The sequence below is a fragment of the Mustela nivalis genome (genome assembly GCF_964662115.1).
Source record: "Mustela nivalis genome assembly, chromosome: 1".
Taxonomy (NCBI): domain Eukaryota; kingdom Metazoa; phylum Chordata; class Mammalia; order Carnivora; family Mustelidae; genus Mustela; species Mustela nivalis.
The window spans coordinates 95,092,247-95,114,232 of NC_139020.1; the positions used below are offsets into that span (position 1 = coordinate 95,092,247).

Sequence of the window (21,986 nt, forward strand, 5' to 3'; positions counted from 1 at the left end):
ATGGGGAAACTGGGAAAGCAGATAAGAGGTTATTTTAGCCCAGACGACATATGAGCCTGGTCCAGGCTCAGTCCAGGGTAATAACAATGGAAGTGGTAGAGTCTCAATGTTTTCTGAAGGTCACATTTTTCGTATTAATTTGTTATGAGCTGTGAAAGAAAATGAGTCAGAGAATATTTCTAGATTTTTGATCTGAGTACTTAAATTAATAGATTTGCCATCAAGTAAGTTGAAAAAGGAGAACGTAGGATGTTTTAGGGGGAGGCACAGTGGAAAGATGTTGCATACTTTTGGACATGTTAAATTTAAGGTGACTTATAGAGATTCAAATTCAGACCTCAAGGAACTAGTTTGAAGTTCAGGAGACAGGTATAGGAGGTATAAATTGAGGAATCATTGTGGTTCAGAAGGTAAAGATTTGAGGTGAAGTTATAAGGCTGAATGAGAATAAAAGTAACTAAATGAAAATAGAGAAAAGAAAAAAGACACCAAAGACTAATTCATGAGACCTTCCATTAAGAGGGCTGGAAGAAGAGAAGGAAAACAATGGAGACCGAAAAAGTGTTATGTGTGAAATGGTAGGTACACCAAGATTTTTTGTTGTTGTTGTCCTAGAAACTTAGTAAAGAAGTGATGACATAGTAATCAACTCTACCAAATGAACTTTTGTGGAGTGTGTAAGTCTGACCACTGGAGTGGGCTAAGAGAAAGTGGGATATTTGGAGTTCCTGAGCATAAATAACTATTTTAAGGAGTCTTGCTATAAGATAGATCAGGAAGGGCGCCTGGGTGGCTCAGTGGGTTAAGCCTCTGCTTTTAGCTCAGTTCACGATCCCAGGGTCCTGAGATCGAGTCCCACATCGGGCTCTCTGCTCAGCAGGGAGCCTGCTTCCCCTTCTCTCTCTGCCTGCCTCTCTTCCTACTTGTGATCTCTGTCTGTCAAATAAATAAATAAAATCTTAAAAAAAAAAAAAAGACAGATCAGGAAAAAATGGGCACATAAGGAAACAGAGGTTACTTTTATTACTGTAGGTTAAGATGAGAGAAATAAAAACATGTTTGTATAGTAGAAAGGGAGCAATGGAAAATAAAGAAGACAGTAGGCTGCCAGAATAATGCTTTTATAGAAAGATGGGCTCTAGTACACAGTTGGAGGTTTTGGATTAAAAACATTATAAATAGGGGTGCCTAGGTGGCTCAGTGGGTTAAGTCTCTGCCTTGGGCTCAGGTAATGATCTCAGGGTCCTTGGATCAAGCCCTGGATCTCAGCAGCAGGTCTCCTTCTCCCTCTTCCTCTGTGATCTCTCTCATTTTCTCTCTCAAATAAATAAATAAAATCTTTAAAAAAGAGCATAAAAAGATAATTTAACATTAATGCTAAGAAGAGTACATGAGTAAGAATCCTTGAGTAGAAGTGGTAGTGGGTTTCTGTTTTTATCTGATTGCTTTTATTTTGCTTGATGTGTAATATTAAGAGCAATGGAGATAGAATTAATATTGGTGAGCTCTTAATTTATTCTAGAATGGGGTGCCTTGCTGGCTCAGTCAGTAGAACATGCGACTCTTGATCTCAGGGTTGTGAGTTCAAGTTCCCTGTTGGGTGTAAAGATTACATTAAAAAAAAATTTTGTTCTGGAATTTAGCCTTATTAATCTAATATAACAATTTTATGAGAGTTTTATTACCATATTATAAATGCAGACATGGAAGACCAAAGAGGTTAGGTATCTTGTCCAAAGATACGTAATTTGTTGGTGACCACTTGTATTTCCTTTGAGATAATTTTTGAACAAGGAATAAAATAAAACAATACAACAGCAACAATGGCAGTCTTGTTTATGTGGGATCCCAGATCAAAAAGAAAATGAAATTGGTTGCCAGTTTGCTAGTAGACAAAAATCATTGCATACTGGAATGTAGTATGTACTGCATACTGGAATGGATGCGTATCAGGTTCATTTGGGGGTTTGAAGATGAATGGAAACCAAATTGCACCAGAGATTTGACTCCATATTCGAATTAGTAACCTTGGACAGCTGCGGTTAAGTCTTCTAAAAACTAAACAGTTTTAAGTTGGAACTCTGAAATGAAGTAGATCTAAAGGGTTGTAAAGTTTTAAAAGAATAGCATCAATTGTCCTATTGTTTACTGACAGTCAGAGAGAGTCCTCTGAAGCAGATGATTAAAAGACCATTATAGTTGTCCAACTCAATTTCTCCAGAGAATAAATACCTTTTTTCTAATAGAAACTGGGGTTGAAGTTGAAAACATTTAAGACTTATGTTACCAGCAAAGAGAGTTATACCACAAAATAAATCCTTTGTAGAAACTGCTTTTCTTTTTCCTCTCCAGTGTATAATAAATAATGTATTTTTTAATGTATTGTTTTCACATATAGGACATGCTACAAGCTTAATAATTATGATGTAACTGTTGCTTTAAATTACTTCTGTATTACTTAGCATTACAGATTTTGTTGATAATCTTTTGGCTTTTAATATTTCTCCTGTGAGTGCTCTTTTTCCTCCCTGTTGTAGTGGTACATGCTAAAAATAGCCTAGGAAATGACCAATTTCAAAAATCATCAGCATATAGGGGCGCCTGGGTGACTCAGTGGGTTAAGCCGCTGCCTTCGGCTCAGGTCATGATCTCAGGGTCCTGGGATCGAGTCCCGCATCAGGCTCTCTGCTCAGCAGGGAGCCTGCTTCCTCCTCTCTCTCTCTGCCTGCCTCTCTGCCTACTTGTGATCTCTGTCTGTCAAATAAATAAATAAAATCTTTAAAAAAAATCATCAGCATATAAATTCTCTAGTAACAATTAGATAAACTCATTCTAGATTTGATAATCTTAAATGCTGGACTAGATGTGGAAGCATAATTTCTGATGGTAAATTTTCTCATGGCCATTTATGAGAGAACAGAGTACTTTATGTAACATTTCCTGTATTAGTTTCCTAGGGCTGCTGTAACAATGGAACAAATTGTGTGGTCTACAATAACAGAGATTATTTATTCTCTCACAGTTCTGGATTTGAGAAGTCCAGAGTCGAGGAGTTGACGGGTGAATGATTTCTGTAGCTTTTGAAGGAGAATCTCCTCGTCTCTCTCTGAGATTCTGGTGGTTGCCAAAAGTTCTGGGCATGCCTTAGGTTGTAGATGCATCACTCCGATTCTACCTCGGCTATCACATGACTTTCTTCCCTGATTGTCTTCCCGTGTCTCTGTGTCTTCACATGGTTTTCTTATAGGACACCAATGACAGCATTTATGGGCCATTTTAATGCAGTATGACCTTATCTTAATTACATTTTCAAAGCCCCTATTTCTGAATAAGGTCATTGTATTTTGCTAGGGCTGCAGTAACAAAGTATCACAAACTGCATGGCTTAAACAACAGAAGATTTTTGTTTATGGTTCTGAAGGCTAGAAGTCTGAGATCAAGGTGTCCACAGGGTTGATTCCTTTTGAGAGTTGTGAAGAAGAATCTGGTGTGTTTCCCTCCTCAGGCTTACAGATGGCTATCTTCTCCCTGTGTCTGTGCACATGACATTCTCCCTGTATGCATGTCTGTGTTTAAATTACCCCCCTTTAAAATATTTTTTTTTTAAGTTGAGATATAATTGACATATAACACCATATTAGTTTCAAATATACAGCATAATGATTTGATATTTTTATGTATTGTGAATTGATCACCATACCAAATCTAATTAACATCATCACCATACATAGTACATAGTAACACTTCTTTTTCTTGTGATGAGAAATTTTAAATTTATTCTTAGCAACTTTCAAGAATATATATATACATATATGTATATATATATTCCGTTAGATATATTAGTAACTGTAGTTACCAGCTATTACATCCTCATGACTTATTTTTGACTGGAAGTTTATACCTTCTGACCTCCTTCACCCATTTGCCCACACCTCACCCCCACCTTTGGCAACCACCAATCTGTTCTCTGTATCTATATGCTTGTTTTTTTTTTTTTTGTTAAATTCTACACATAAGTAATATCAAACAATATTTGTCTTTCTCTTTTGGACTTATTTCACTTAGTATAATGCCCTTAGGATCCATATATTTGTCACAAATGGCAAGATTTCATTCTTCTTCATGGCTGAATAGTATTCCTGTGTGTGTGTTTGTATATGTGTGTATGTCTGTGTCACATCTTCTTTGTCTGTTTATCCATCAGTGGACATTAGGATTGTTTCCATTTCTTGGCTAGTGTAAATAATACTGCATTGAATATAATGAATATAACTTTTCCAATTTTCATTTTCTTCAGATAAATACTCAGAAACAGGATTTACTGGATTGTATGATAATTGTATTTTTAATTTTTTAAGGAACCCTCTTACTGTTTTCCATAGTGGCTGTGCCATTTATATTCCCACCAGCAGTGCATGACGGTTGCCTTTTCTCTACATCCTCAATAATACTTGTCATTTCATGTCTTTTTGATACTAACCATTCTGGAAGATGTGATGTGATATCTCATTGTGGTTTTGATTGATTTCCTGATGATGAGTGATGTTGAACATCTTTACATGTACTTGTTAGCCATCTGTATCTCTTTGGAAAAGAGATACCTATTCAGATCCTCTGCTCATTTTTAAGTTGGATTGTTTGGTTGTTTTTGTCAAATTACTCCTTTTTATAAGGACACAAATCAGGTGGGGTCGGGTCCACCCTAATGATCTCATCTTAACTAATAACATCTGTAAAGACCATTTTAAAATAGGGTCATATTCTGAGGTTTTCAGGGTTGGAACTTCAACATATAAATTTTGGAGTAACACAATTTTTCCTATAACGTCACATTCTGAGGTTCTATTTGGACATGAATTCTTGAGGATCTCTAAGCACACTTCCAATTTTTTTAAAACTGAATCTCCAGAAAGATTTCAGAATGGTATTATCATTATACTCATTGCATAGATTGAAAAATTACTGCTTATTGAAGTTAAATAACCTACCCAAAGTCACATGGCTGCTAGTTAAGTGTGCTGGGGGATTCCTTTTCAAATGAGGACTCAATGTGAGGGACACCTGGGTGGCTCAGTTGTTAAGCTTCTGCCTTTGGCTCAGGTCATGATCCCAAAGTACTAGTATTGAGCCCCACATCAGGCTCCCTGCTTTGCAGGAAGCCTGCTTCTCCCTCTCCCTTTCCCCCTGCTTGTGTTCCCTCTCTGGCTATCTCTCTCTGTCAAATAAATAAAATCTTAAAAAAAAAAAAAAAAGAAGAACTCAAATGTGATAGTCAGGCCCTCCAATAGTTACTGATTCTTTCTGCTCTTCTGGAAAGTTTCCTTAATTTGTTTTTTAGGTATTTTTCTATCAAGATAGGGTGATAGGCATTAGTTTAGATATTTTTGAATATGCAAGTGCTTGACTCTGTGACAAAAAGATTCAGATTTTTTAACTTTCCCTGAATTTTAAACATTTTATCTGGACAGTTGCTTATATGCAAATATAGCTTTAGTAAAAATTAAGAGCCCATCAATTTAACATTGTAGTAGCATTGATGTTCACTACTGTTTCATTTGTCATATATAAGCAATTAAACAAAGATCTTTTTAAAATAATTTTTAATTTAAGACCTATTCCTTTGTTTGCTGTAATTCTGTTCATCTGGTATCTACATAATGATAGCATTAGAGCGGTTTAATTATAGCCCTTAATTTTCATTAAAGCATGTAAAATGTTGCAAGAATTAGTTTTAAACAATGGCAAAAAGATATTTTAATAAAAGGAGTTGGGGTCATTGCAGCCATAATTATGATTTGGAGAATCATAAAATCAACAGTCTTAATTTTCTGCTTCTCATTTCAGGACTAAAAAAAAAGAAGTGTTCATTCTTCCTTTCATCCTTTATTTTTTTTATTTTTATTTTTTTTTTTGAGGCGAAGACTTTTGGAGCATTTAGGCCAAAAAAGAAAATGGCCACCTGTTGTCTCTTAGTCTTAGGAGGATGATACAAAAGCACTTTCTCTCTCTTTTCTTTCTCTCACAAAAGAGTTCCTATTATGTTTCTCCACAAAACTGCAGGGCTTCTCTTCTGGAATCATCTCTCTAACTTCCTCAAAGTAGGAGTGGGAGGAGGAAGAAAGGGGATAAAGGGATAATGAATTCAAGGCAGGTAGGACAGGAGGAAAAAACGTAACTCTGCCAAGTAGATCAGAAGCATTTGTAAATAGAGCTGTTCCCAGGAAAGGAAGAGGGAGGACATATGTGCTCCTTCTGATCTGGATTCCTGGGCCTCTCAGGAATAGATATGTCCCTGTGAAGGGGATTTCTGAAAAGAGGAATGCCTATAGCTAGTGCTAGCTTTGCTTTCCTGTTAAGTTCCCATTCATCATCTTCCTCCACTGATCGATCGTCTTTCTAGGCAATGAGCAAGTCTGGCCTCAGTCTGTAGCTCTAAGCTTTCATCAGGAGGAACTGATGGGTCCCTTTGGCACAATAATCTACAGGCCAGGCAGATCATGAGGATTCTAAGCTGTCTCTGAGCAGGGCAGTCAAGTAGCCCACTAGTACGTCTGTTGACCTGCTTCCAAGTCCTCATCATCACAAGCCCCCGGACTCTCTCTCACACATCTCAACACCACCAGGACAGCTTGGATTTCATTCCATACACAAATAGGGAAAGTCCACTTAGAGTGCCAAGATTTCCCTTAGAAAAAAGAAAAAGGTGGGGTGGGGGAGATGTCTTTGTTTTTAAAAAATGAGTTTGACAGTCATTTATTTAGGGAATTAACTCCATTTCAGTGAAAACTGGAATATCCATAAATCTGGATTCTGAATAGAATTTTTTTTTTCTATAATGATCATTTAAATTATTTTGTATTCCAACTCACTCTGAAAGGTCAAGGATGAGATTTGGGTTTTTTTTTTTTCCTCTTTGTATTGTGAAGACCTTTCTTTGGCCACTTGTGCAGTTTAGCAGACTGTTCTCAGGGGAAAAAACAATACCCTGTAGAATGTTTACTGGGACCTCAGACTGCCATTAAATGGAATCTTTGACTATCAGAGTGATGCTTTTTTCTCTTTCTCTCTTTCCCCCTTCTTCCCTTCCAGTCTCTCTCTCTTCTCTCACTAGTTCCAGTGTTGCTTTGCTCTCGTTTGTGTTCTATGTCCAGAAAGCACTGCCTAAAATTTCTACATGGCTGTTCCCTCTCTCTCTCTCTTGAGCCTACTGTAGGCCAAACATCCTTGTCCAGAACTACAGGAGACTCATTTGGGCAGGACATATTTATTTTTTGCCCTCAGGGAGTTTACTTTGCAATGAGAGCCTGCTGGGAACAAGAAATCAGACACTTTTGTGGTGGCTATGTCTGTATTACCAAGTAAATGTAAGCCTTGTTTGTATTAAAATCTCAGAACAAAATGAGGAAATGGCTGTTTCTGTGGGGGGAAGAAAAAAGGTAATGATGATGATATTTGGCACTGGGTTCTGTATAATAAAACATTTAATTAAATCTTTAAATGTGTATGGAGCACAAAATATGCACATTAGAATAAAACACATCAGGCATAACCAAAACTATAATTATATCAGCCCTGTGCCTGAGCCCACCTTAGTTACTCTGCCAAGAAGCAATGCTTTAAAACTTTCTATCCATCTGTTTAAAAAAAAAAAAAAAAAAGCCTGTGCTGTACCTATACAAATCTCTGGAAAGCTTGAGAATGCTTTGGCTACTGATAGAGCAGCTGCTGAGTTATGGGGCTACAGTCTGTCTCCTCTTCTGGAGGTAAATGCTCTGTAGTTCTTTCCACACTTCTGTTGAGTGACTTCTCAGTACAGGGCCCTGTGGTAGGCCTCAGACACACAGAGATAAAAAGGGCATTAAAGAGCTGCCCTCAAAGGGTTCGCTAACTCTTGGGGGTAAGAGATTCAGAAACAAAAAAGAACAAGGTAGTAAGCACCCCAAGGGAGGGAAGCAGGGAGCATGATGGGGATACACAGGAGAGGTGTCTATGGCTTAGAGATGTCTTATGATAGACAATTGTCCCTGATGTGAACAAATATTGTAGTCCTTCAATGTGTGGCATGTGGGACCATTTTATTGAGTTACTCCAGATTAAATGATTTCTGTGCTTATTTAAAATGTATGTGTGGGGGAACTTGAGTGGCTCAGTCAGTTAAGTGTCTGCCTTCTGCTCAGGTCATGATCCCAGAGTGTCTGCTCTGTGGGGAGCCTGCTTCTCTCTCTTGCTTTACCTACTATTCCCCTGCTTGTGTGCGTCCCCCCCCCCATTGTGTCTGTCAGATAAATAAATAAAATCAAAATGTGTGTGTGTGTGTGTGTGTGTGTGTTTGGTTGGGGGGTCTGTATGTATGCATATCTATATGTCTCCTTTGCCAAGGTATCAGTTGTCTCCTATTACTGCTCTCACATTGCCAGGCTCTGGAAACACTACTGCTCATTTCTGAAGTGGTTGAAACTGTCATGGATTGGAAGACTGAACAACCACATTTTAAAAACACACAAACAAAAAAACTTGTTTGTGAAAGAAAAATGAAGAGGCTTAAAATGAGTTAGGGACAACTGCATGAGTTGTCCCTAACAACTTAAGTATATAGGCTTTGTTCAAAAATCATTTTTTTAAAAGATTTTATTTATTTATTTGACAGAGAGATAGAGAGATCACAAGTAAAGAGAGAGGCCGGCAAAGAGAGAGGGGAAAGCAGTCTCCCAGCTGAGCAGAGAGCCCGAATCGGGGTTAGATCTCAGGACCCTGAGATCATGACCTGAGCTGAAGGCAGAGGCTTAACCCACTGAGCCACCCAGGTGCCCCCAAAACTCATTTTAAAAAATTTTTATTTTCTTAACTGAGGCAGCTGAAGAGGTTGCTTTTGAATACTTGAAGTGAACACCTTACATGATTCTGAAGCTGATTGGGCTTTACTGATTGTGAAGCTCTAGGAGTCAACTGTCTCTCTCCACAAGGTGACCTCTTGGGGGGTATGTGCAGGCATTGCTTACCCCTGATACTCAGGATGTTCCAGACATTATCCTTCCACCTTGGCGTGCCTTTTCCCTTCTTCTCTACTTCCTTCACCTGGAGCCTCCATCATTTCTTGTTTGAACTACTGCAATAGCCTCATACCAGGTGTTCCTATTTCCATTCCTGTTCCTGAATTTCATTCTACATACAGAGCCAGTGGGATTTTTTTTCTTTGATGTCTGAAATCAAATCATAGTGCTCCTTTCTTAATCCATAGAAGAATTCCTGTTGTTTTTAGAATAAATGTAGGACTCCTGACTGTGGCCTACAGGATCTTCCATAAGACTCCTGCCCATGTCTGCAATTTCCTTCCATCTATTTCTCCCTTGCTCTCTACATTCTGGCCTTGCTGATCTCCTTTTGGAGGACAATCTATCCTACCTCAGGACCTTTGAACTTGTTGTTCCTTCTAACTTGAATATACAGTGTCTACCTCTTCTCCTGTCTACGTTTTCTAATTCAGGGCTTGGCAAAATGCCACCTTGTCAGCCCTTTGTTGAGCACTCTGTTAAGGCAACTTCTCTTCACCAGGATGATTCCTTCTTTTACATTTTTACCTCCAGATGAAATTATTTTACTCATTTATGTGCTTACATATTTATACTCTCTGTCTGCCCCAGAACATTTCTCTTCTTCACTGCTATATTCCCCAGTACACTCAAGGGATTCAATAAATATTCATTGAAAACATAAACAGCCTAAAGAAACAATGTACTTTGTTGGAGAGAGCCTTCATCGCCCACCATCTGCATTTATTTGAGTAATACTACACCTGCTATCATTTCTCACCAGACATAGCAAGTAAGAATATATTCTCTTCCTCTCTGCTCTGTAGTCACTATTTGTTTATGGCTCCCCAAATGAAGAAAACTTCAAAGCCAACATCAGAGTCCTTAACTAAGAAATAACAATGTTCAGTGGCTCAGCGTCTGACAGATATAACCTGGACTCTGTTGCAGGGGCCCTCAGGGCCGAGTGGCTGCCAACAGCCGAGGCTCTTGGCTCTCTGCCTGTGCACGTTACTGCCAGCCTTATTGCCTCTGCACTGAGTTTATATTTTAATACAGGATGCCAACAACGCATTTGTGTAATAGAAGCACAGAGAATGATTTTCCTTTTCCAGGCCAGAAACTTCATTTTCCCTTCCCACCTTCTAATTTAATTTCCTTTTCCTCTTACCTAACCCCAGTTTCCCTCCTGTGACAAATATATCTTCTTTTATAATTATTATACTTTCTTTTGTCCTTGTTATGCCATCTACCTCTGTAATGGAACTTCTTGCCACTGTTTCTGCTAAGGCATGTCATTTGGGGTTATGAAACAGGCAGAACGTGAGTACTAGATGATCTAAGAAAAGGTCTAACTAGATTTGTTTAAAGAATTTTCTATATAGCATGAAATAGTTCCTCTGGTCTTCTGTGCTTATGATTTAGCCTTTAGTTGGTTCAAATCACCGTAAACATATACATGTATCCAGAGGGTCATTTTGTTATGTTCTTCTATTATTAGATATTAGCAACTACTGGCTTTTCCAGGAAAACCAGAAGTCACATTATAAAATGGGGCAAACAAGAGGATGAGATGTTATTGTATGTATAATATAGACCACAGAGCTTGTGAAACATGGTTGGTGGCCAATCACTGGTTGATAAATGAAGGAGCTTTTTGAGCATGGCAGATAATGGGCAGCTTAGATTGCTGAGATAAATGGAGAAGACATTGGCTTTTCTAGTGGATAGTAGAGGCTGGATTCTGTACAGTTCAGGCTGGAGAGGGATAGTGAGAGCATTACAGATGAATTATCTCTCAAGAGATAAATCCAGTTGGCAAGAGATGAATCCAGCAGTAACATAGACTAGATTTGTCTCAAAACTCATTGCAGGGATGATGGAGAAGAGAATGTTAGACTCTTGGCAGGGCTGGCTTCATGGGAGGGTGATCTGTGCAGTCATACTGATCCCTGTACTGAGAATGGCTTCATACGTGGTTAAATGTTCCACGGTCGCCATCTTGACATTCAGAATTATTTTTGAACAAGAGATACTACATTTTCATTTGGCACTGGGCCCCACAAATTCCATAGCCAGTTCAGCTTCCTTTTCGCTGGCATTTCTCCCATACTGCATACCCATTGATGTTCATATAATTCTGAGAGATAGAAAAATAGAAACCCTCTGTGAATGTTGGAAAGTTCCATTAAAACTTTCAACTCAAACACTATGAACATTTGTGTTTGTACTCTTGCAGTTCCCTTCACATTTAAGGGGAACAATGAAAAAGTGATGTGTTGTGACTTGGGGAAACAAAATGTCTGTTTTTCTCATATTCCTATTTTTACGCATTTGTTCATTCTCTCACAAAACGGTTATTAAGCATCTGGTATGTCCTAGAGATTCTTCTAGACACTAGGAGAAAAGCAACTGGATGTGGTGTTTACCATAAGGGGCAAGGAAAAGAAAATAAAAATAATTATTGTAATAGCTACCTATTACACAATATTTACCAAGGACCAGCTGTTGTTTTAAGGGTTTTATATAGTAGCTTACTTAGTTCCCACAAAGGCCCTATGAAATCATTACTATTAATATCTCCATTTTGCTGTTGATAAATGTGAGGCACAGATAGGTTATATAAATCATATACATTCCATAGCTAGAAAATGGCAGAGCCAGGATTTAAAACCAAGTAGCAACTTAATTGACTGTGCCCTTAGCCAGTAAGTACAACAAATGATAGAGGTGCTGTGAGGGAAGGAGGCAACGATAAGGCATGGTAAGAACTGCGCAAAGGTGGGAATCTCCAGTTTTATCTTGTAGGGAGCTGGTGAGGAAGGTTTTGTCACAATAACTTTGCTTGACTGTAAGCATGGGGAAGTGGCTCTCCACTGATGAAGAGAATGAACCGGGATGAGGTGGTAGGGGCTTGGCTCGGTAGAGATCAGGAAAGTGAGCCTGGAGCCCTGGGAAGCTCCCAGATCTTGTGTCTGAGGAGATTAGAGGTTTTATATCGGTGATGGCAAGCCATGAAAATTTTTAAGCAAAAACTTGACATAATCAAATGAGCACTATGGAAGGAACATTCTCTCCAAAAACATTACAAACGGTAGAATCCAAGGATAAAAAATCAAAGTAGAGACAAGTAGAAGGTTATTGCAGTGGTGTGTCAGTGACCCCAAGGATCTTGCTAAAGGCAGTGCTGGGAAGTAGAAGGAAGTAGAAGGAGGAAATGAAGGATAAGAGACTTTTTTTTTTTTTTTTTTTAAAAGCTCAATAGGATTGGGGTATTGGCTGGTTCTTGGGAAGACTGAGGAAGGCATGAAGTCTACGATGGCTCTAGGAGGTCTCACTGCCTAGTGCTTTCCTTCTTGACTTACTGTCCTTACTTCTCCTAACCAGTCTTTTCCAACATAGCTTCTTCACCAGGACTCAAGAAGGGAGGAAAAGATAGAGAATAAATTAGAATAAAGAAATGAAGTCTGAGAAAGGGAAGATGTCCATGGCAAGGGAGAGAGAGAAAAGGAGGGGAAGGAGAAGATGGAAGAGGACAGGATGGAATAATGAACAGATTTTTAATATCTCATATAACAGATTAAGATAAATTCTTGAAAATAATGCCACATATATATTTATTTTACTAAGTCATCTTTTAAAAATAGAATATGAGGGAAAGATAATTATGTCAGAACAAGAGAGACAGGTGACATGGATGTGTGGCAAAGAGAGGAAAGAGTCGTAACTCTGTAACCTATCTTTGATTGGGGCAAGCTTGAAAATGAGAAGGAAGACATGCATAGACAGCAAATCACAAACTGTCAGCTGGAAAGAAAGCAAAATCATCTAGTGAAATGTAAATTGCTAAAAGGAACAGACAGGTGCATAATTTATGTAGATTTGTATTAATGACTAGACAAATGAACATAATTTTTCAGAACACTGGTAACTCAGAAAATATATGTTGATTGAATTAAACATGTATTTTCAGAGCATTTAGCATGTGGCGTGCTTCATGCTACATACTGGAATACAAATCCAGTCTGTGCATATCATAACACACACAGACACAGACATAGACCTGCTGAACTTAAGTACTTAACATCTAGTATGAAGACAAATTATGAATAATCAAATGTGTATACTCAGAGACTGGAGAGGTCAATAGGGGGATGAGATGGTACACATCTTAATAAAAATGCAGGAACTCGTTGAGTGTGAATCAGAAAAGTTCCCTAAAAGAGGTAATATTTTGGATCAGCTTTGAAGGACTGGTGGGTTCTCAGCAGGCAGAGGCATAAAGGCTTTTGTCCTGCCAAAGAAAAGGCAGAGCAGTTAGCAAAGTCTGGGGACAGTTAAGTGTCTTGTTACTTGGATCACAGAAAATCCTGAACTGTGATAAAATGACAGTTATAGTGAAATATTAGAAAACCAGGATGTGTGGTTTTACTATGAACTGTTATGCATTAATAATGTGTGTGTGTGTGTGTGTGTGTGTGTGTGTGCACAAATGCATACACATGCATGTCAGGGATTCTGATAATGAGAAATGTGGTTTCAGAGGATGGTGGGCAAGGAATAGGAAGGGCAGAAAACTTAATTAGATTTTAGGAAAGAAAACTAGATAGGAGGTAATGACCCTATAGTTCATATGAAGAGTGGTTGACAGTGGAAATAAAAGATGATGGATTTGAGAGACATTTCAAAGCAGAATTAGCAGAATTGGAAACTGATTGCGGAAACAGAGGGGTGGACAGAGAGCAGGGAGGCACCGACAAAGTTGAGGATAGATTGGAGACTATATGGTTCAGAGGAAGGTGATGCTGTTCATAAATCATATTTACAGGTCTACTCGAGGTGTAGAGGAGCTCGTGAAAATTTCAGGAAAAATCGATCACGTGAATGAATTTACCATTCTTTTATTTCTTCTTATCACTTTGAAGGTTTAAAAAAAGCTATTTATTGCCTTTGTAGTGTGTTCAAATAAAATAATGATTTCATCAATACACACATATACAAACACAAATACTCTGAAAAAAATCCTACATTCATTTCTTACCAAAGAGGAGAAAAAGATGGTGCATTCTCTGCACTAAAATTCTCCATTACTGTCATTTCTAAGCTGTGTATAGCTCTAGATTTCCAAAAGAAAAATGAATAGCGTACATAATAGTATTCTCAGAGAAAGGCCACCCACTGCCGTAGACTGTGTGAGTATGATTCTCATTGACAAGCCAGGATTGAAGAATGTATATAAGGCCAATTGCACAGACTCAGTCTTTTTTTCCAGCTATTTAGCTGTTCACATCAAGTGCTGTGTTTATTTGCATGGAAGTGGAATGGACCCCAAGAACTTGAAAGCAGCAAAGCCACATACCTTGCTGTGAGAAGTGCAGATGGGACTGGTGAGGCTTTTACCTGAGACTCATACACCTAGATCATTAAAACTGCATAAACCTCAGAGAAAGACTGAGAATACGGAATGTGGGACATCAAGTAGAAAATTATCTCAAGGAGTGGCAAGAACATCTGGCAAGATCAGAGCATGACAGAAGGCGCAAATTGTTTTTTGATGCTGACCTGCTGCAAGGAGAGAAATAGTCCCAGGAACAAGGTAAAAATACCAAACTCATTTTGAAATTTTAGGGAAACAAAACTTGGGGTGATCATGCTGATCCCTTTTCATATTGTGACTCAAATAGGAAAACGACTGATTGAGGGAATTTTGGAAAAATGAAGAAGAGAACAAAGTTACTAACTGACCCAATTAGTAAACACAGCAAGTTGCCGTATTTCCTGCCCGATAACAGATGTAAGCCTTAGGGGAGCTGCACGCTGCCTTCCAGATCGTTGAACAAATGACTTCTTCAGTGCACTAATTATGCTGAAAGAGTTAAAAGAGCTCTAACTGCATTCTGCACCCAAGGGAGGGTTGAGTCCCCGGGGAGTGGAGCTAAATGAAGAACCAGACTCTTGACTATTCCTGAAACCGAAAATGCCAGCGTCCTGTCTCATCACCATTCTATAGCAACATCTGACATTTATTCTTCACAGTCCACCTTGTTAGCCATGTCCGTGTTGGTGGCCTGCCTCTGACGTGACTCCCACATAAAACCTCAGTGAAGGCTAACCTCACTGAATGTTAAATGCTGCTTGTATCTTCTGTGCTTGAAACGGTTCAGCGTGGAAGTCAACAATACTGAGTTAATGTTGTCAGCAGGGATGCCTAATGACCGTGTCCTCAGGGAGCTTAGGAAAGCTTGAGAAAGAAAGTTAGGACAGGTTACATCTATAATGTAAATGTAAAGGAGTTAGAAAATCTTCACAAAAGGCAAAAAAACAGAGTCTGTTAGGGTTAAAAGGAGGGAGGGCTGATATCTCATCAGAGTGTGTTTTCGATGAGTTTGGAGAGTGGACAGTCAGAAAGTGAGAGGATTTAAGGTGACCTGACATATGCAGACTTGTGCGGATCAGTAGGGGATAGAACATCAGCACAGGAAGGCTTGGGGAAGAACAAGGGTGTGACTGTCACATGGTTGGAGTTAGGTTGGGAAAAAAGTAATGAGTATCAGGAAGGAAAGATTGATTGGGACTTTTGTGAAGGACTTTGAATGCCAGTGTTAGGGTTTTACATTTAATTTAGTAAGCAAAGGGGAGCCACCAGATGTTTGTGCATAAGAGAATGACATGATTAAAACTGTTCTAGGAAGATTAATTTGGCCGTTGTCTTTGGTTAGATTGATGTTGCAAGGATGGTGCTTGGAAAAAAATAGTTAATAGGCTTTTACAGTTGTGTCATCTGACAAGAAGTTGATCAGTAATTTAAAAAATGTTATAAATATTTAAATTTTCCTGAAGTCCCATCGATAATCTATTTAAAAGCCACCAAAGATTTGGCAATAAGGAGCATTATTAGCTTGCTTGCTTTCCTTTCCTTCCTTCCTTCCTTCCTAAGGGGGGAAAAAAAGTATGGTAGAAGAACCAGTATATAAGGTTCAAAGGGGTAATGTGCTTCACCCTCCAGCTTCCTGACTGCTTATCAGCTGTGGAAAGAACACTGGATGCCTGGTATCCTGTTCTGGTTCTGTCCTTGCATTGCTGTGTGACCTTGAGAAAATCACACCTCTTTGGGCCTCAGTTTTCATTTGGGTAAAATGAGGTTTAAATGAGGAATAGACCTCTAGAGTCATTTGAAGATTTCATATTTTCAGATTCTTCATAGGAACAAAGTGAATTGCAATGGATGAAAGGGTTAAAATCTGTCTGCATTTTCTTCTGCCTATTTTGCTGACTCCCCAACAATTCTAGTGAGGAGGATGAGTTGAGATTTTAGTTCATGCATGGATTTAAGGTAGCATGAGTTTGTTTCATTTGTAGTTTAAATACCATCCTTAATGTTCTCTTGTCATGCTACTGTTGTTGTTTTTCCCTATTTACAATAAGCTAAACTTTTGTGGATGCCTGTTCCCAAGTCTTACAATGAATTAAGGATACATATTCTTCTTTGTATTTAAGAAGACTTGGAATATCAATTTAAGTAAATCAACTGTAATATTGGTATGTCTTACTTTCATAGGGAATAATTTACATCAGCTACATGTGCTGTGTAATTCTTTAAAAAAATATGAATGCAGCACGGTTACCAAATGCAGTAAGAACAAACAGAAGCTATTGCAATCAGTTGGCTAATTAGTTTAATTGATTATAACAGAGCATAGAGATTATTAAGTAACCAATGGTAGTGTTTCCAAGACTAATTTATAGCTCACAAGTTGTCTGATTGTTCTTAACTAAGAAGATGATAAGATTTATAATTCTCTTTTATAGTCTATTCACTCTGTCCATTTTTTTTTTTTTCTGGGGGCTTCAATATAGTTTTATAAAAGGCTTATGAGGACACAACGTTCAGTATATTCCCATGAGAATCTTCTTGAACTCTATGGTAACTGTCAGACATTTTATCCATGTCAGTTTGGTCAGGGAGATGTAGAGAATGGGTTAGTCAACTATTCTTAACTCTACCCACTTACCATTTGCCTGATACTAATTAGATAGTCATCAACTGTTTCTAGATTTGCTCTATTATGTTTATACAGCATTTAGCAGATAAGAGTCTTAGTCATTAGGAGGCTGGGGATACTGCTATTAAATGTGCTACTCCCTGTTTTGTTTTTTTTCGATTTTATAGAAAAATGGACAGATGAACTAGAATGGTAAAAAATTTGGGTAAAAGAATGTCATCCTGTAGATTAGGGAAAAATACCCATGTTATGGATTTTAGAGATAATCAAATGACTTTTTACCAGTTACTAGTTTGAAAACTCAGTACAAAATTAAAATAAACCTGTTGGGACTATAACTTGGTTATAATATAAAAGATGATAGAAACATCTGAAACTTAGCATGATTTAATTTTTCTTGTAGCTAAAATATAGCTTTGATAATTGAATTTATATTAGCATTTATATCAACAATACATTCAAATGTATGAAGTCTCATCTGTTTATAGCCTGTAGATTAGTGCTAATAGAACTTTCTGCAGCCATAGACATGTTTTATATCTGTTCTGACTGATATGGTAGCCACTAACTACATGTGACTATCACTCAAGACATAGCTAATATGATTAAGAAACTATTTAATTATGTTTAATTTTTATTAATATAAATTAAATTTTAAATAGCTGTCTTTGATTAATTCTACCATAAATGGCAGTGCAGCTAGAGGATGAATATTAGTATCACCACAGGAAAGATATAACCAGGATTTTCTAATATGAGTAAAAACTTCGTGTCTGTATTTTTGGTGATTTTTGAATTTAAAAGGCAATAGCTAATTTTTTATAAGAAAGGAACTTACTCAAATACACTGTGTCAAGTATGACTATTTTTAGTTTCATGGATTTTTTTAGAATTGAATGCTCTAAAGTTTAACTAGTTCTTTACAGAATTTTTTCTTGCTGAAAATTGTCGGTTTTTCAAACTTAAGACAAAAGGCATTCAGAACAATTTGTTACATCAGGGACTATTTTATATATAGCAAGTGTTCTTGCTAATATTTTTTTCAGAGACATATATAGTTAAGAACTTTTTTTGTTGTTTTTTTTCTAGAAGTAATGTTCACCATATTTTCTCCCAAGGATATATACAACTGTGGGCCGCATACCCTCAGCTATTCTAGAATTGATCCCTGACAAATGACTTCATCATTTGAAAATATTTTTATTAGCTGTTTTTTTCTGACTGGGCTTTCAAACTTGTCACACAGTCTGTTTTTAGAGATTTTAAAATGACCATTATAAATATTGACTTTCCAAATCATTTTCTAAGACTGCGCTAATGATTCATAATCTATTCTTCATTTTCAAAAACTATGTCACCAGAAATGGCAAAGCTATCCCAGTGGGAAAGAAAGGTATATTTCTCTTGGGACCTCTTGGAAGTCACTGACTGGGAAACAAAAATATTTACATAAGACTGGCTCATGAATAAACTGATGGCATCAAAAGTTATGAATTCTTTCCTTTTTTTCTTTACACTGATCTTCTATGGTTTTAAGCTGAACGCATTATATAGATGCATTTGCAGCTTGTGATTTTCTAGCATATTAACCTCAGAGCCACAATATTTATTATTTGAATATTGCATCATCTTACCTAGTATTGGGTTTTTTTGTTTGTTTGTGCAAACAGTTCATTCTAGCTCTTGGTACAAAACTTCTTACTTCTAAGGTCATTATTATTTCACTCATGATTTTCTTTTCTTTTCTTTCTTTCTTTTTTTTTTTAAAAGGATTTTATTTATTTATTTGACACAGAGAGAGAGGGGGAAGCAGGCTCCTTGCTGAGCAGAGAACCGGGTTCGGGGCTTGATCCCAAGACCATGAGATCATGACCTGAGCCGAAGGCAAAGGCTTAACCCACTGAGCCATCCAGGTGCCCTCACTCATGATTTTCTTAATAGCAGCTTGAGTTTTTCCTAATCTTTAAGAAGATATATCTCACTTATTTTGTGTGTGTGTTTTCTCAGAAGTACTCATATTTTAAGTTATTCAAACAGCTGGCTCTACATTTCATCCATGTGAGACTTTTTCTTTCTAATTTCCTGTTTTCTTTTCAGCAAAAAGAAATCATTCCTGAAAATCTATATGCATTGGTTGAAATCTGCTGTCTTCCTGTGAGGTTTTTGTTGATGTTGTACTCAATTTTACTATTTGTTCATTGAACTTCTCCGTTTTCTCTGTATTTTTCTCTTTTATGTGAACGCTTGTTTTTCTTCCTGACAGATACTGTTCTCATTTTTTTGTCGTTTGTGTGGCAAATCAGGCAGTAAAAACCAGTTTTTACTTACCTAAGCCTGACTTTCCTGGGTGGGCAAGTTTTCTGGAGCCGCATGGTCATCTGAAAAGGTTTTGACTCCTCAGCTCTGGGATGACCTGCTCCATAACATTCTTTTTGGTAGCAGAGACTATTTTCGGTTCCTGTTTATAGGTCTGAGGATGTCATTGGGCATTAACCTTAAGGTAAGCTCACTCAGGTGCGGAAAAGAAAACACACACACATAACCTCTCTCTTTCTCATTCTTTGATTATTACTGATTTTTTTTTTTACGCCAGAAATTGATGTGGAAATGCCTTAGGTTTTGCCTTATAACAATAGTCTTTGAGCATCCAAGCTACACCGAGCAATGCATTGGTCTTTTGATTGGTTAGAAAGGAAGAAATCCATGTAAATACGCACATAAGGAAAATTCAAGTTTTAAATATACTATCAATATGTAAAACATTGTATAGTTTCTATCTAATAAAACTAAGAAACATCTTAGAGATACTTTAAGCTACATCTTCATTTTTTAAGAAAATAACTTGTTTGGTGCCTGATGTAATTTAAGATTTTGTCCTAAAAAGCTGAGTGTAATATTTTAATAGCTTACTCAGTGAGGTCAAAGCACTTTGTGTAGCATTATACAAATAACCATTTTTACAGTATAAGCAATATTAAGAGTCCTATAGTCTTTTTCTTTTTCTTTTTCTTTGTTCTTTAATTTGATCATAATGGTGAGGGACATACCTGAATCGTAGAATATCTTGTTGCCTTTTTTTTTCTTCAATGAGTCATAAACAGGAGGATCTAATTATTTCTTCGTGCATGTGCTTGGACCATATTCCCAGAGTGGGGTTGATCCAATGTTAATTAGATTGGTGAACACCATCGCTATGTTCCTAAAAATTAGACTTCCAGAATAGCAAAATGATCAATAGACAATTATGTTTTAATTCAGCAATAGTTCTCAAATTATCGGTTAGCTCAGTTGGTTAGAGCGTGGTGCTAATAGTTCTCAAATTAAAAAGAAATATTCTTTATTCAGAGTCTTAGCTTTAGTTATCATTAAAAAAAAGAAAATAATAATTTAGGTTCAAAGCAAGAGCCCCATAACAATAGGTTATAAAATATCCAGTAAAAGGTTGTTTGAAACTTGGGAATCCTTAGATAAAGGGCTTTCTAGCAAGTTGTATATCAAGTTTCTATTAGACAACTCCCTTTGAATCATGTATGCATAACTAATCCCTTATCTCCAACCCCTTCACATCTTGCTTAATATTGCTGGTTTAATCATCTGTACCTTCAGTGCTTGAAAAAAAAAAAAGGCTTGACTGTGTTAAAACATTGAAGAAATCAATGTCTATTTCAGACTTTATCAGACTTGTATAATTATAGTTGAAAAAAGCTTGAAAATTCAATCAATTCTTTTTCTAACCTTTATAAAAAAGTGTTTTTTTTTTTTTTAATACTGGAGAGCAAAAATTTGGAACTTAAAAAATGCTGAAGGTTAAAGAAGGCAGAAGTTATCTAGAATGATTTTCTTTTTCACAGAAAAAGGAAAAGAAAAAAAAATCCATGACTTTAGAGTAAACTATGTTTCTCGGTTGCTTATGAGACATGCCTGAGAAAGTGAACAAAGGCACAGCCAGTAAAGTGTAATTGGAAAACTAAGCTATTTTGGAAGGTATTACCAAATCTACACAGACAAGGAGAAAAATATTTTCACTGAAGTGCTTAAATGGCTGATATTCTCTCCAAAGTATGAGAAAGATTTCCAAGGTGCAGAACTAATGTTTCCTCCTATTGGTATCATGAGCAGTGAACAGTAATCGTTTTTTTTTTTTTTTTTTTTTTTTTTTTTTAAGTAATGACCATGACATTCTCTAATCCCTAACTATAATTATTCACACTCTTACCTGATTTTCTTTAATTTGGGAGCAAGCCTATTACATTTAAGAAGATAGAAACCAAAGGCCATTTTCAAAATAAAGCTGAATCTAATCTAATCAATCAATCATCATCATTATTATCTCCTCAGAGATGCTCAAGTCGTTATAACATGGGGCTTCTCAGCGGTGGTTGTGAAGACATTTGTTCTGCTTCATTTTTCCCCCCAGAGTGTCTGGGAAGTTTAGGTATGAAATTTTAAGGAATAGAACAAAGAGTGTCTTCTTGCTTCCTCTTCAAAAATTTGTTACATCCCAGTCTTGTGGAAAATGTCTGAAGTCATCATGAGCTTATTTTATCTTTTGTTGATGCTTTTGTGGATGGTCAATATATACTAGATATATATGGTATATATACAAGCTCAAAGAATTGCCATTAAACTAAGTGCAGCAGGAAAAAATGACCTTGGTTTACTTTAAGGTCTGTCATTTTATGCTTCATGCTCAGGTGAAGGTCAGAGAATTGAGTCAATCAATGATTAGATCCTTGAAGACAAGCTGGGTGCTTGAAGATTGACATGCCCTGCTTTAAGGAGGTCAGACTTTTCTTATAGCTGACTAGGCTCCCACTGTCCAGTCTTTGTCTCTTGAGATTAAAAGCCAGGGAAAACAGCCCCAGACATTGGTGTTTCTCCAATACTGTGGGTTCACCAGGTACACAGACAGGATTTTAGATGTCTACACAGGGTTGGCCATGAGGGGTGGTTT

The 21,986-nt window shown here is 37.2% G+C and overlaps 1 protein-coding gene across 9 annotated transcripts in view; it reads left to right on the forward strand.

Annotated features, from left to right (window-relative positions):
* The window catches only part of NLGN1 (neuroligin 1), an 837,951-nt gene that overhangs the window by 188,832 nt on the left and 627,133 nt on the right, over window positions 1-21,986 (forward strand). The window lies entirely within an intron of this gene.